Raw genomic sequence first — 12769 nt, forward strand, 5'->3', positions numbered from 1 at the left:
CATCCAGGGCAGGCATATTTGACTCTGCAGTGCCCCCGAATGCCGCTGGGCCTGGTCTGTAGCAGTAAAAATCAAAGCTGATCAAAGTTTCCACCTAATACATCTCAAGTAGTTATATTTTTCAGCAGACTTTAGGACAATGTGCTGATTCTTTCCTGTAGGAGTTTAATGAAGAGGAATATCCAACTAAAACGTCCTTGGCAACCACTAAATGATAAATAAAATATTCTATTGTCATGAGCTGTGACAATAGAACTGTGATTATGTTGTCATAATAAGAAAAACCACTAAGAATAAGGTTTTAAGGAGTTCATTTATTCTCAAGCTGTTCAGACAGTAGATGGCTGGGATGTATATGGTTTCTCTGCAACTTGCTAAGTGAAAAAGTAGTTTGTCTATAAAGAGGGGGAAGCCTAATGTACATTTACATTAGTATATGCACATTAGGCTTTTGTTTCAAATGTATATATACATTTAAAACAATGCATTGTAGAATTGTTTCATTTTTTAATTGTTCCATGTTTTTCTTTCTTTTTTTCAGGGAATAGAGAGTTGGGGGGACAGACAGTCAAATAGGACCGATTCTATTATGCTAATAAGGAATATCCCATGTCTGCATGATGTCTATATCTTACTCACTGCTTTTATTACCATTGGCTCATTAGCTCTTCTAATGGATGTACCTTCCAGCTGTTCTTTGCTACTGGTAATTAGATGATCTGTACCCAAAAAAATATTAATATGAATTCTGAGGGCAATGGGAGTTATTACAGAATGAGATAAGGCCATCTTCAAACACCCCTATTAAACTATAAAATAGCTAGAGGGCACTTTGGGAAGATGGGGCTCAAAATCTATGTTCAAATGCCAAAATCACTTCAGCAGCACAGTACCTTTTGTGCCTCTATTACTGTTGCATTTCTACTGCTATAAGATGGTATTTTGAAATCTCTCACTTTCCACCTATCCTGTTGCATCTCTGAATATTCATCGAATCTCTCCACCGTTATATTGATATAGTGAGTTGAGATATTTATAATCTGAAAATGGGTCTATTTATCCTTTCTGCAACTGTGCTGCACTGACTGTGAAACATCTGAAAATAGTCTAAAAATATACCACTACAGTAATTTCTGACATCTTCACATGTGCATATTTCTTGCATTTATAACCAGCCTTATTATAAAGCACTAAGAAATCACCATTCCTTTTTTCTTGTTTCTTGTATATGTATTAAACGGTAAATACATAGCACCGATTGTGTAAGAATACACCTGGATTGGTGTAAGAAATTACATAATATTCTCCACCAATCCAGATAAGGTGCAAACACTATGTGTTAATAATGTCATCTACACCAGAGATAATTTATTAGAAAAAACCCTTAGATATATTTACATCTTATAATATTTTGATGTGCTCTCCCTGCATGTAATGAAGAGATCTTCATTACTGGGACTATTTTTACATCTCTGTATAGCACTTTTAAAAGCACTTTTTGCACTTTATTAACAAGCACTTTATTTAGCTCTGCACTTTAAGCATAGATTTGCACATAAATAACAATTTGCACACAAGAAGTTTTAATTGTATTTATTGAGTATTTTAGTGATTAGCATGTAGCCTTTTGTTCTGGGCTCTCCACAGCTGCTCCTCATTGAGAAGTGAGGTGATTGCCTGTGAAGGGAGGATAATTGTTACTCAGAGCAATGAGCTGCTGGTGGGTAAAACTGAGCAAATGTTTGTGCATAATCTGTTAAGTGTGGAGTGCTAATATGAAGTGACTCACCTGTCTTTTCTGTCTCCCCTGTGAATTAAAGGTGGTTTGGTCCATCACAGCTGGGACTATTTAAGGCTGAAGTTTCACCTGTGAAATGATTATTGATGCTGTGAGAAGAATAAACTGCTGTCCCACCTGACTCTGCCTCAACTGTTCATCCTCACTGTAAAACCCAGTCGCAAAAGGCCACCTTGTTACACTGCATGAAACGGTCACCATGTTGATTTAATTAATCTCTCCTAATAAGCACTTCAGTAAAAAATCCTATTAGTTATTAAACTCTAACTGAAATACCACTATTGAAAATGTTTACATTTCATCACATTACAATGTTCAAATTTGATGTAATAAATATTTCAAAAGGGTATTTTGCATCAGACTCACTCCAGTATAATTTAACTATGGGGCAATGGCTTACTTTGGGGGTGGAAGGGGGGCAGTAAATGGGCTTTTAATTTAATATAAATACATAAGCAAACATTTACTTTCAAATAAAATACCCTTGTTATGTGATGCCTGCCAATGTAGAGGGCACTGATTTCTTGATAGTTTTGAAAATGGAAAACAATACTGTTTCCATTTCCTTATGATGCACAGAATGGTGATTTGTGAGATTCCATGTTTGGAATAATGTTTATAATATTATATCATGTTGAGGCATGCACATAGGAAAAAAAAATTGAACTTCTTTTCATCTAACTGAGTTACCATCTATGTTTTTCATTTACTTCTGATTTTTGGAAACTGGGAGGGATCAGAACATAAAGTAAAATTGTAATGTGAGATGCTTTGTAGAGGAATTTTGTGAGGTAAAATAGAGCAATGGTTAAAAGTGTGTTGCCTATTTCTTCAAATTCTGGTAAATTACCATTTACTTGGAAGTCATTGAATGAAAGTGCTGTACCAAAAACTGAAGACAGGATCTGTCTACGCCAAAGCATTCTACAGTCAAATACGAGGCCATCTTTCCAACAACTGAAGCTAGGTCCAAACAATGATGCCAATCACAGCAGCTAATCAACAGCACAATAGCCAAAAAAGAAATGAATCAAGCTGTTTTAACTGGCCATTCAAAATCCAAACGTGATGGAAATATTGTGGGGGGTCATTGAGTGAGCTCTACAAAAGCAGATTAGTGCAACAGTCAATGAACAATAATAAGATCAGAGGACAAAAATTCAATGATTCAATTCATCCCTCTATTGTGTAGTTCCACAAACAAGTCAATCTCGACACACGAATAATGAAGTTAACTGAATAAATCACCTCAATGAGCAAACTAAAGAGTTTAGTATAGCATTTTCTTAAAAAATTGTCATCTTTTCAGCTGACCACCACTGAAAAAAAAAATTGTATTCAGTTCCTTAAAAACTGTGCTCTGAAATCCAGTTTTGTGCACCTGGAGATCACAAATTTAAAACCTACAGTTAAATTTTAGTCAATGAATTCCCCGAAGGTCATGGACACATTAAAACCTTTTGCAGGACCTTTTTTAAAGTGCAAAACAGTGATAACAAAAATTTTGTCCCGGGGAGGAGTGGAGCTGTGTAAAAATAGCTGCTCGGGTTGAGATCAAAAAGAATATTAATGAAAAGAAATATTAAGGGTCTCTGAGGGAAAATTAGGTCACTTCATACCAACATGTTTCATGGAATCTGATAGGAAAAAGCAGCCTCAAATATTGCTTTTAATTTTAAATGCTTTAGTTCCAAAAAGAAAAATAATTACTAATGTCTTCTTGATGTTTAAGTTCACAGAAAATCTCATTTATTACGACAGTGATGCTGAGAAATTGTTTTATCCATCAAAGGAAGATATTTCTTTTTCAGCAGGAACTTAAATATTCTAACAAGACTGTCCTTAAACATGAACATGAGCATTACATTCTGCCACTCTGGCTCATATGGATAAATTTGAATTGATGGTTGGCGCTGCAGCCTGTGCCTGTGATTAGTCCAGGCGTGAGACCCTGATTGGACACCATTTGTCAGTTGGTGGCAAAGAAGCCAGTTAATGATTCGCTGATACCCATTCAGCGCTACACAGTGGTTATGAATTTAGAAGGAATTGAACAAATTGTTTTCTCACATGTTAATCAAACTTATTTATACAGTATATTCCACCAAGGCCCTTCTGCCAACTTTTCTTTTTGTGCAATACTTTTTTTTATTTTTATTTGATTTTCTTTACATATAGATAGACTTTAGGTTGGGCTGGACAGTGGCACACTTAGTAGCCTGAAAGTCCCGGGTTTGAATCCCGGCCCGGCGTCTTTTTACATGGAGTTTGGATGTTCTCCCTGTGCATATGTGGGTTCTTTCCGGGTAGCACAATTTCAGATGTTTGGGTCTTAATGTTATTATGTTATCCAGTTTTATAGGGAAAAAAGCTTCCATGAATGCTGTTAGTCATTTTGAAAACTAACTGTCTTAATAGCAATAAGTTGAAGAGGATCTTTATATTAGTGGCCCCTGAAGTTAAGAACCCCACTGGGTATCTTGACATAGTTTTTTTAAGATCAATGTCAATACACTTGGAAAACATACATATCTATGCTTTACCAACATAAAGATACAAGTAGATAAAACCAATACATTGACGAATAATGTCAATGTATTATTAACATTATTGACATTATCAAAAATGTCGCTTTGATATGAAAGTAAAATAAATATAAATAAATATGTGATGCATTTTGAGACGTCAGTAGATCCTTCGGAAGGTTAAAAACAGAAAAAGATAGGAATAAAGCAATTTAAAATATGGCTTCTGATCCTGAAACCGGGAACATCTCACTGTTACAACATTTGTTCGGTAACTACACATCGTGGAAGTAAGCAGCAAGTGAAAGTTATTCTGTTTACATAGGTTGATTACCAGTGAAACAAGGCAATTATTTTTGCTTATAAAGTTTCATTTCTGCACTTTAATTTGATCAACTGGTTGGCCATGCTTTTACACTCAGCCTGGAGTCAGGATCACAAGTCACTTCAACTGCTAAATTGTGTTTTGAGAATATGTTTTATTTTTCTTTATTGTGTGCATGGGCCAATCTCAGCTAGGCTTATATTTGACTGCAGAATATATTGATTTACATAAGAGTTTAAGGTAAACTAAATAGCTATAAGATGCCCAGATCCTACAAACTTCAGTAAATTTATAATGTAGCCCATTTTACAGATAACAAAGTTCTTAACAAAGAAAGCCTTAATAGCATAACAAGAAAACTTTAGATCAAAGCATAGTCAAAAAAGATAAAAAGATACATTTACATTAATTTATGCAGACAATTAAAAGCAAATGCACAATAGTATTTAAAAAGATCTTAACAAAAACACATTTATATGGGAATCTCCTGCACAACAATCCCAAACCATCACCCATCTGCCACTGTTGTTGATGTTTGGTGTGAGAGGTTGTTTCCACTGGAGAATATTCTTTCTCACTGCTAAATGATGGACTTAATTTTTGGGTTGAGCTGGCCGTAAAATCCTAGTAATAATTACTTCATGAAAGTAATTGCTTTTCTCGTTCTAAATTTCCATTGTGATAGCAGACAGAGCACAATTTAGATCAGGAAACTGTAAGCTGCTGTTTATCGATTAATTATTTGCATTAATTTAGCAGTAATTGGCAATTGTTGTCCTTCTTATATCCTATGGAAGCAGCAAGGTTGTACATGGCTTTTCCACTGACTGCAGTGGGATGTCTGGAAGCCCCTTTCCCCAGAGTAGTTGTGTAGCACAAATAGAACAACAACTTATCATAGTGCAAAAGTAACCAAAAAAGGTTGGACAGATGCTATTAAACTCTTTATGCCATTCACCCACACCCTTTGAGCCGAACTCACTCTTTAAAGGCACTGGGGCAAGTGCAAGCCTGCTGGATGAATTATGGATGATCTTACGGGACAAACACGGGGCCATAAAGTTGGTAGACCTGTGTAACATCGCTTACTCCATAAAAATTCACTTCCTGAACTAATTCCAGATTGTCCTTCATAAGCCAAACTTAAGGCCACAGTCTTCATATTGTGTTGAAGTCGAGTTTAAAAAGTCTTCTTGGAATCTTGCTATGCTTACTTTTATCCTCATTCCCAGGGTATTTAGCAAAGGTACTCTGTAAAAGTCAACAGAATTAAAAAATGTGCTAGGTGCAGGAGAAATTGTGTAACATGTTAGAGGTTATTTGTATTGTCACCCACATTTTGTTTGCCTCTACCCATTAAAAATGTAATATGAAATACGTTAAGGTCACCCAGACAAAGTGAGTTGTTTAATTTCTTTGCAAAACCCCGCAATGATAGTTGAACAGTTCATTTCAATAGCATTCACAACCTTTACTTGTTTTTTTTTCCAAGTTAAATCTTAAGAAAGATTTAACTTGTCACCCTTTGAAATGCATCCAATCACTGTGTTGCCATCAGCAAACTTGACATCTAGCTCCTTTGTAAACCCCATGAAACAGCTCTATTAGTACTGGGATTAAACACACGTAAAGTGTGTTTATTAATCAGGTGACATCTGAAGACATTTGGTGGCACTGTATTTTACTTAAGGGTGTCAGAGTAAGGATGCCGATATATGATTTTCTTTGCCCTTTGTAGTTATGCACTATTTTGTTTTGTCCTATCACCTGGAAGCTCATGTGCTGGATACTCATTGTGTATTTGGGATTCCAAATTAGACTTTATTACTTTTTGGAGACTTTCACTGAGATTCTTGACTGCCTGCCTTCAGCTCACAGTTTATTTTTCGTGCTTCTTTTGTTGTTCATTTTAATCATAAAATTTAACAAAATGATGGTATATGCTATAAAAAGCTGCTGCAATTTTTAACTAGCATCATGATTTTTGGCTCCTCCAACATTTTGTATTTTATGCCAATGTCATTTTGTTGATGTGTCATAAAGTGTGACATAAGTATGAAATAAATAAACTTTTAAGTGGTGAAAATATTGAATTCGTCAACCTGTTGACGAAGAAACAATAACAGAGTGCATTACAAGTAAAAGGAGAGTGGGCCCTACGGTGAATCTAGTGATTTTCAGGGTGATTAAAAAGCCATTAGTGGAACGACTCTCTCAGGAAATTCACAAGATTCTCATTCAACACCCAGTTTGGAACCAGGAGAGACTGTAGGGGAAAAACGATTAAAAAATGACTGTTATCAGATGAAGATATTATAACAAATTGCCCACGTGAGAATGCTCTTCCACAATCTCCTGACTATGAACTCAATCACTATCATTTGGAAAGATAGGTTTTCATTTCTCCTGGCATTTTCTCATCAAATAATGGGATCCTTACAAGTGCTTAATTTTTTTGACAGGAAATTTAAAGGATTAAAAATCACTAATTAAGTCATATGTCATCTGTCAAGCGTCTACGACTGTGGCGTTAAACAAATATGATGGAGAAAACCAGCTGGTAGAGAATTTCCAAGAGGGCAAATGACCATTCTTTTATAAGCATATTTTTGAAGAAGAAGAAGAAAACAAAAGAATTCTCACTGTGCAAAAACTATTACCAAACCCTGGGATCCCATTATTTTGGTGATATTGAGGAGTGCTCGCTGAGCTGCACACAGAGTCTGATTTTCTAATGTATATTTGTACTCTACATTGACCACAAACTCAGCTTCCATTTTAAATTATAATCATGATGTAAATCTATTTCCTTTCATGGCTTATTGGCTCCCATCATTCATTCCATACTCCATTATTTTAAAGAAGATTGCCTCTTTGTATTTGATGATAGGACCTCACCAGCTGATTTGTCCACCAGATACAACAAAGGAATGTGAAGTTAGCCTGCAAAGATCAAGTGATTTTTTTTTTTAGCAGTTTCTTTCTTTAACTAAAAACACTGCTGGTTGAACAACTGACAAAGTCTTTTCTTTAATTGGTTTCTCTGTTTTGAATTACTTTTACAATGGTGTTAAAATTACCCATGGACTTTGAACATTGCATGGCAATGCTTTGCCTCATGGATTCAAACTTTGCATTGCAGTAATAATCAATGCTCTGTTTAGAACTAAATGGCTTGCTGCTAAGACAAACTTTTATTGACAAATTTATGAGAAACATCTAAGTAAGAACTTTTAGCTTTGTCTTATCTAACCAGAAAACCATCTTCCATGTGACAAGTCCTTGATTTCATTTGTTTTATCAGCTGTTGAGGTGACCTTAATAACAGAAGTTGCTTTTTCTAAAGAACTTCTAAATTTCAGACAACAATCTTGATATATTGCCCAGGATTTGATTTTGTTTAAATGGTTTTCCCCCTAAAATAAAAGGAGTTGGTCACGTACTGTAACCTCAGATTCTGTTTTTATGATGTGCATACACCACTTCCATGATAACTTGTGTTGTGATCATTTATTCTTATTCATGGCATCAAGAAAAGCAAACAAAACATCTACAAGAATGTACAATGCACAACAAAGATAAACACAGCGATGTGGTTCAGCTGAAAAAGTAAAAAGTCTTCCTCTAATCTTGTGCTGCATGGCCATACCTTTGTCACTGTCAAAATATATTTTCAAAAATGAACTTTTTTTTCTCCTACAAATACCTCTTTTTCCCAAACAGTGAGTATCTTTTGTGAGTTGTCAGAGCTTTTTAGCTGGAGAAACTGTGACAAATGAAGTTCCTTAATGATTTCTATAACGTATTTTTGCCGCGCATATGTCACTGAACTGCTCTGAACATAAATTACTTGATAGTCAGATCAGCTGTGAGGACCTCACAGTGCAATATGCAACTGTTGCCTCTTACCTTGTTGGGCCGTGTCGAATATGATGCAGGGAAAGTTAGTACACTTGTGTTCTACAGCAACATACTATGAAAATTTCAATGAACTTCTTATGACTTTTAAAGTATATAACTAAAACTGATACTTCAACCAGTGTTTCACAAGCCTGGTCTGGAGGGCACAATGTCCTGCTGTCCTGACATTTGACTGCATTAGCTAAGCCATAGTTTTAATTCAGTTCAATTTGATTCAATTCAATTCAGTTTAATTCAATTGAACTCAAATCAATAACTTCACTTGAATGGCAATTTAGGTACATTAATGTAGCACAAAAATACACACAATCACTGAAAACATAACAATTAATATGCATAAAAACATAAAAGCAAAGAACAAACACACAATTGTTATGTATTGAATCAGTAATTTCATTAAGGAAAATCACAAATATGCACATATGTAAATAGTATCTGTGCATATACGTGTATATATATATATATACACGTATATATATATATATAACTTTTTACTTTTACTACTAAAAATGTAATTAGACATAAATCACACTTGCCAGTTCTTCTACATCTCATTAGAGAGGAAAATTTGCTGTTTACCTTTAATTCCTTGGTTTCTCTGGAGAAAGTTGAAGATGAAACATAGACATTCAACACAGCATTACCACCAAACCATTAAAGCGTGAGATTTCATATAAGGGTCACATTTTGGCTGCGGTGCAATTAGTTGCCTTAATGTTGCTGAAAGTTATATCAAATTTGGGTCTGATTTAAAAGAGAAAGTATCACCCAGCAACTGGTTGATGTGAAGACCTCCATGAAAAAAAAGACCTTTGGACATTTGCTGATGTAAATCATAAAATGCTAAAAAGAAAAGGCACCCTCAGTGGCTTTAGAGAAGCAGCGACTGATGAGGAGATTGCCCCTCATCAGTCTTTCAAGGACAATAGGGCAATTTTTCAACAATTGGAAGGCCATCATTATGTAAAGAGAAATAAATGTTAAAAATGTAGGAAAACATTTAAAATAGTTGCCTGCCATGGATGTTCCAGAAAATTCACCCTAAGGTCAGAGCATGAAGTTTTCAGAGAAACTACAAATAATTCAAGAGCTTCATCCGGTGCCTGGTCAAAGGTTAAAGTTCATGACAGGGCAATAAGATAGATTTAATAAACATGACTTGTGTGAAAATGTTAAAGAAGAAAGTTATTTCGCTCCAAAAACAATATGTCAGTATTACTTAGGTTTCATCTGCATGAACTACAACAATTCAATTTAGTTTAATTACACAGCACCAATTCACAAGAACTGTCTTCTAAACACATTTTACAGAACAAACAGATCAAATTTATGTGCCAAACATATAACTAGATCAATCCAACAAAAAAGGTTCGATTTGAATACATGCTAATTTGAACTTAATGCATTTAATAGATGAAACCAAAGCAAAAATATTGGCCATATTATGTCCACCATCATGCTCTGGTAAAAAAAATCAAAAAGATCCTGTCAGCACAAATACTGGTTATCTAAAGCATGGTTGCGGAAGGATGACGATTTGGACTTGGGTTGCATCCACAGCACCTGAACTTCAGTAATTGAGTCGAGTACAGACTCCTCTGTATAGTAATGTATTCTAGAGTCAATTTTGAAGCCACTGATAGGAGGGCAGAGCTGTAGAGCAAGTAAAATTATGAAAGCAATAAAGTAGAAGAGAAAAGTGGGCTACAGTTTTCATATTGTTGTGGAGGACAGAGATGAAGTCACACAGAAATGTTTAGTGAGGATTATTGGCATTAAAGGTGATGCTACAGAAAATGGCGTGCACTTAATTTCTCCTATGAACATAGTGAGACACATTAAGTTAGCAAATAATTTTGAAAGACCAGCTCACAAATACTGTGAACATGTGCTTTTATCAAAACCTAAACATTTTAAGCCAAAAAAACTTTCTAAAATAAATCATTTTTATGCATTTGATCACTCTAAAAAACACAATCGATTGTCAAAAGGAAATTCTGGAAGACATTTAGTCACTGCTGAAAGCTTTGTGCACTATTGGAGATTATATGTAGCAATATGTAGTAATAAAAAAAATAGCCAAGAAATCAACAATGCTCAGAAGAAGGGGACCGCATTAATGTAATAAACTAAATGAAAACTTTTGGATTTCAGAAAATCATTTAATCTTTCTATTTGACTAACTCATCATGCTCAGATTTTAAACCCTGTTTCTTCACTGCTGGTATTTTTCAGGCCGTCATTCTGACATACGTGTGCAACGACTCACCTTGGCTGTTAACAAGAGTGGATTCAGGTGTTCACTCCAGCATGCAATCAGCTGTCTGATTTGACGCTGAGTCTCCATGATCATGTCAACAGCCACGCGTATGACAAGTCGCATCATACACACGGATGCACCGACTCATTCACATGCGCACACACGTGTCACACAGAGAAGGATCCCGGTTGTAAAGCTGGTGGGTGCCATCGGTGGGATAGATTGGTTCGCCATCAAGCCTTGTCACTGCTGTCATCTTAATTTTGGGCTTTGTGAAAACCACAAATTAAACTCGCATAGCCATACACCAACACGGGTACTCTTTCCTGTTCCACGCTCATCAGAATGGAAAATGAAACAAATCTCAAGCATGTTTTTTTGTATTTTCTCCATTCCTTGAAATGGTTCTTTAGGGAAAAAGATCTACAAGACAAAAAAACATAGTCATTATCTCACTTTTACGAATGCTTCCCACTTATTTAATCAAGCATTCTGCTGTGAGATACATCCCTTGCTTCCTACTCAATCTAAAGCCCACGAGGGGCCGTAGGCCTGGTAAGCCTCTTATTTAAATTGCCATCTTATCAGACAAAATATCGCCCAGACATGATTTAAAAAGAAGAGCAAGAGGTAATGAGTCTGGGTCAAGTGAAGTGTCTTTAAATTAGGCCCACCAGCATACAGCAACGTCTTTTTTCTGTTTCACCAACGTTTTCAGGATTCCCTAATGTAGGCGGCAGCTGTCAGAAACACTCCTCTGTAATACGCTAAGAGCACAGGCGCCACTGTGGAAAATTCGAAATGAATTAATGTAATTTAAACAAACGTTTAATTGCATTTTACTTGGGGCAAATTGGGTGGAGGAATGTCTGCTCAAAGTTGGTAAAAAATTGAATATGTGTCACAAATTTAGATCTAATTTAATTTCACAGTAAACACAAGGACCGGCTTTATCAAACTCCTTTAACACGTCTGTGCCTCATGCCCCCAATGATGCTGAAGATTCATATCTAATCACATCTATTCACCTTTATTCTGTTTACTTTGAAAATGCTGCATGAGGATTTTGTGCATTTCTGCTATCTGTCAGTCTGTCCCTTACCAACACATTCACCATTCAACCCCTCTCAATGCCTTCTGATTTGGGATATGCTCTAATCTCAAATCACTATCTTCAAAAGGCCATATGCCATGCTTCTCTTTTGGGCCTGCCTACGATTGCCTCCCGGTAAGCACTTTCCAGGGAGCTCTGTGGGGATTGCTCTGTTTGATCTGCCTTACCTGAACGACAATGGAGACGCAGGGAAGGATCCCCCTTGCTCTCTGATCTCTTCCGCATGCCGGCAGCACTCTCTGTCTCCAGTGGGCCTGGATGATGCCTTCTGAGAAATACAACCCTTTTTATTGCTGCTCAATTCCGGCCTTTTCAATTCCAATAGTTCAGTGAACCTAATCCAATTGGAACTTTGAGATGTCTGTGGGTACAGCAAAACACATCGAGGGATTCTCACAGGTTCGGCACTGTGGTCTTAAGACAACCTACATCATGATGAAACGCTGGAGTCATGGTTAGTTTTCCACACCAGCTCTAGAAGTTTGTTCTGCTTTTAATTACCTGATCAAAACCTTTACTGCTTTTCCCACTTTCATATTATGTACACTTATGCACAAAACCTGTAAGAATTTTTAGATTTTTATAGGTTCATTTGAACACTTAATTTAAGTTGAACAAATAAAAGAGATAAATTCAGTAATTATTAAAATAGTGCACAACACTGACTATATTATGGCTTTTCTTCAAGTGATCCGTAGCTTTAAATGATGTCTTTCTGACAGGATTTCCGATTGTTCACACTATTTTTTTCTTCACCATTTCTGTTATCGCTGTGATTGCATTCTGTTGGAAAGTCCACTGATGACCATTGGCATTAGACTTTTCT

The sequence above is a fragment of the Xiphophorus maculatus genome, chromosome 10 (genome assembly GCF_002775205.1).
Source record: "Xiphophorus maculatus strain JP 163 A chromosome 10, X_maculatus-5.0-male, whole genome shotgun sequence".
Lineage (NCBI taxonomy): Eukaryota > Metazoa > Chordata > Actinopteri > Cyprinodontiformes > Poeciliidae > Xiphophorus > Xiphophorus maculatus.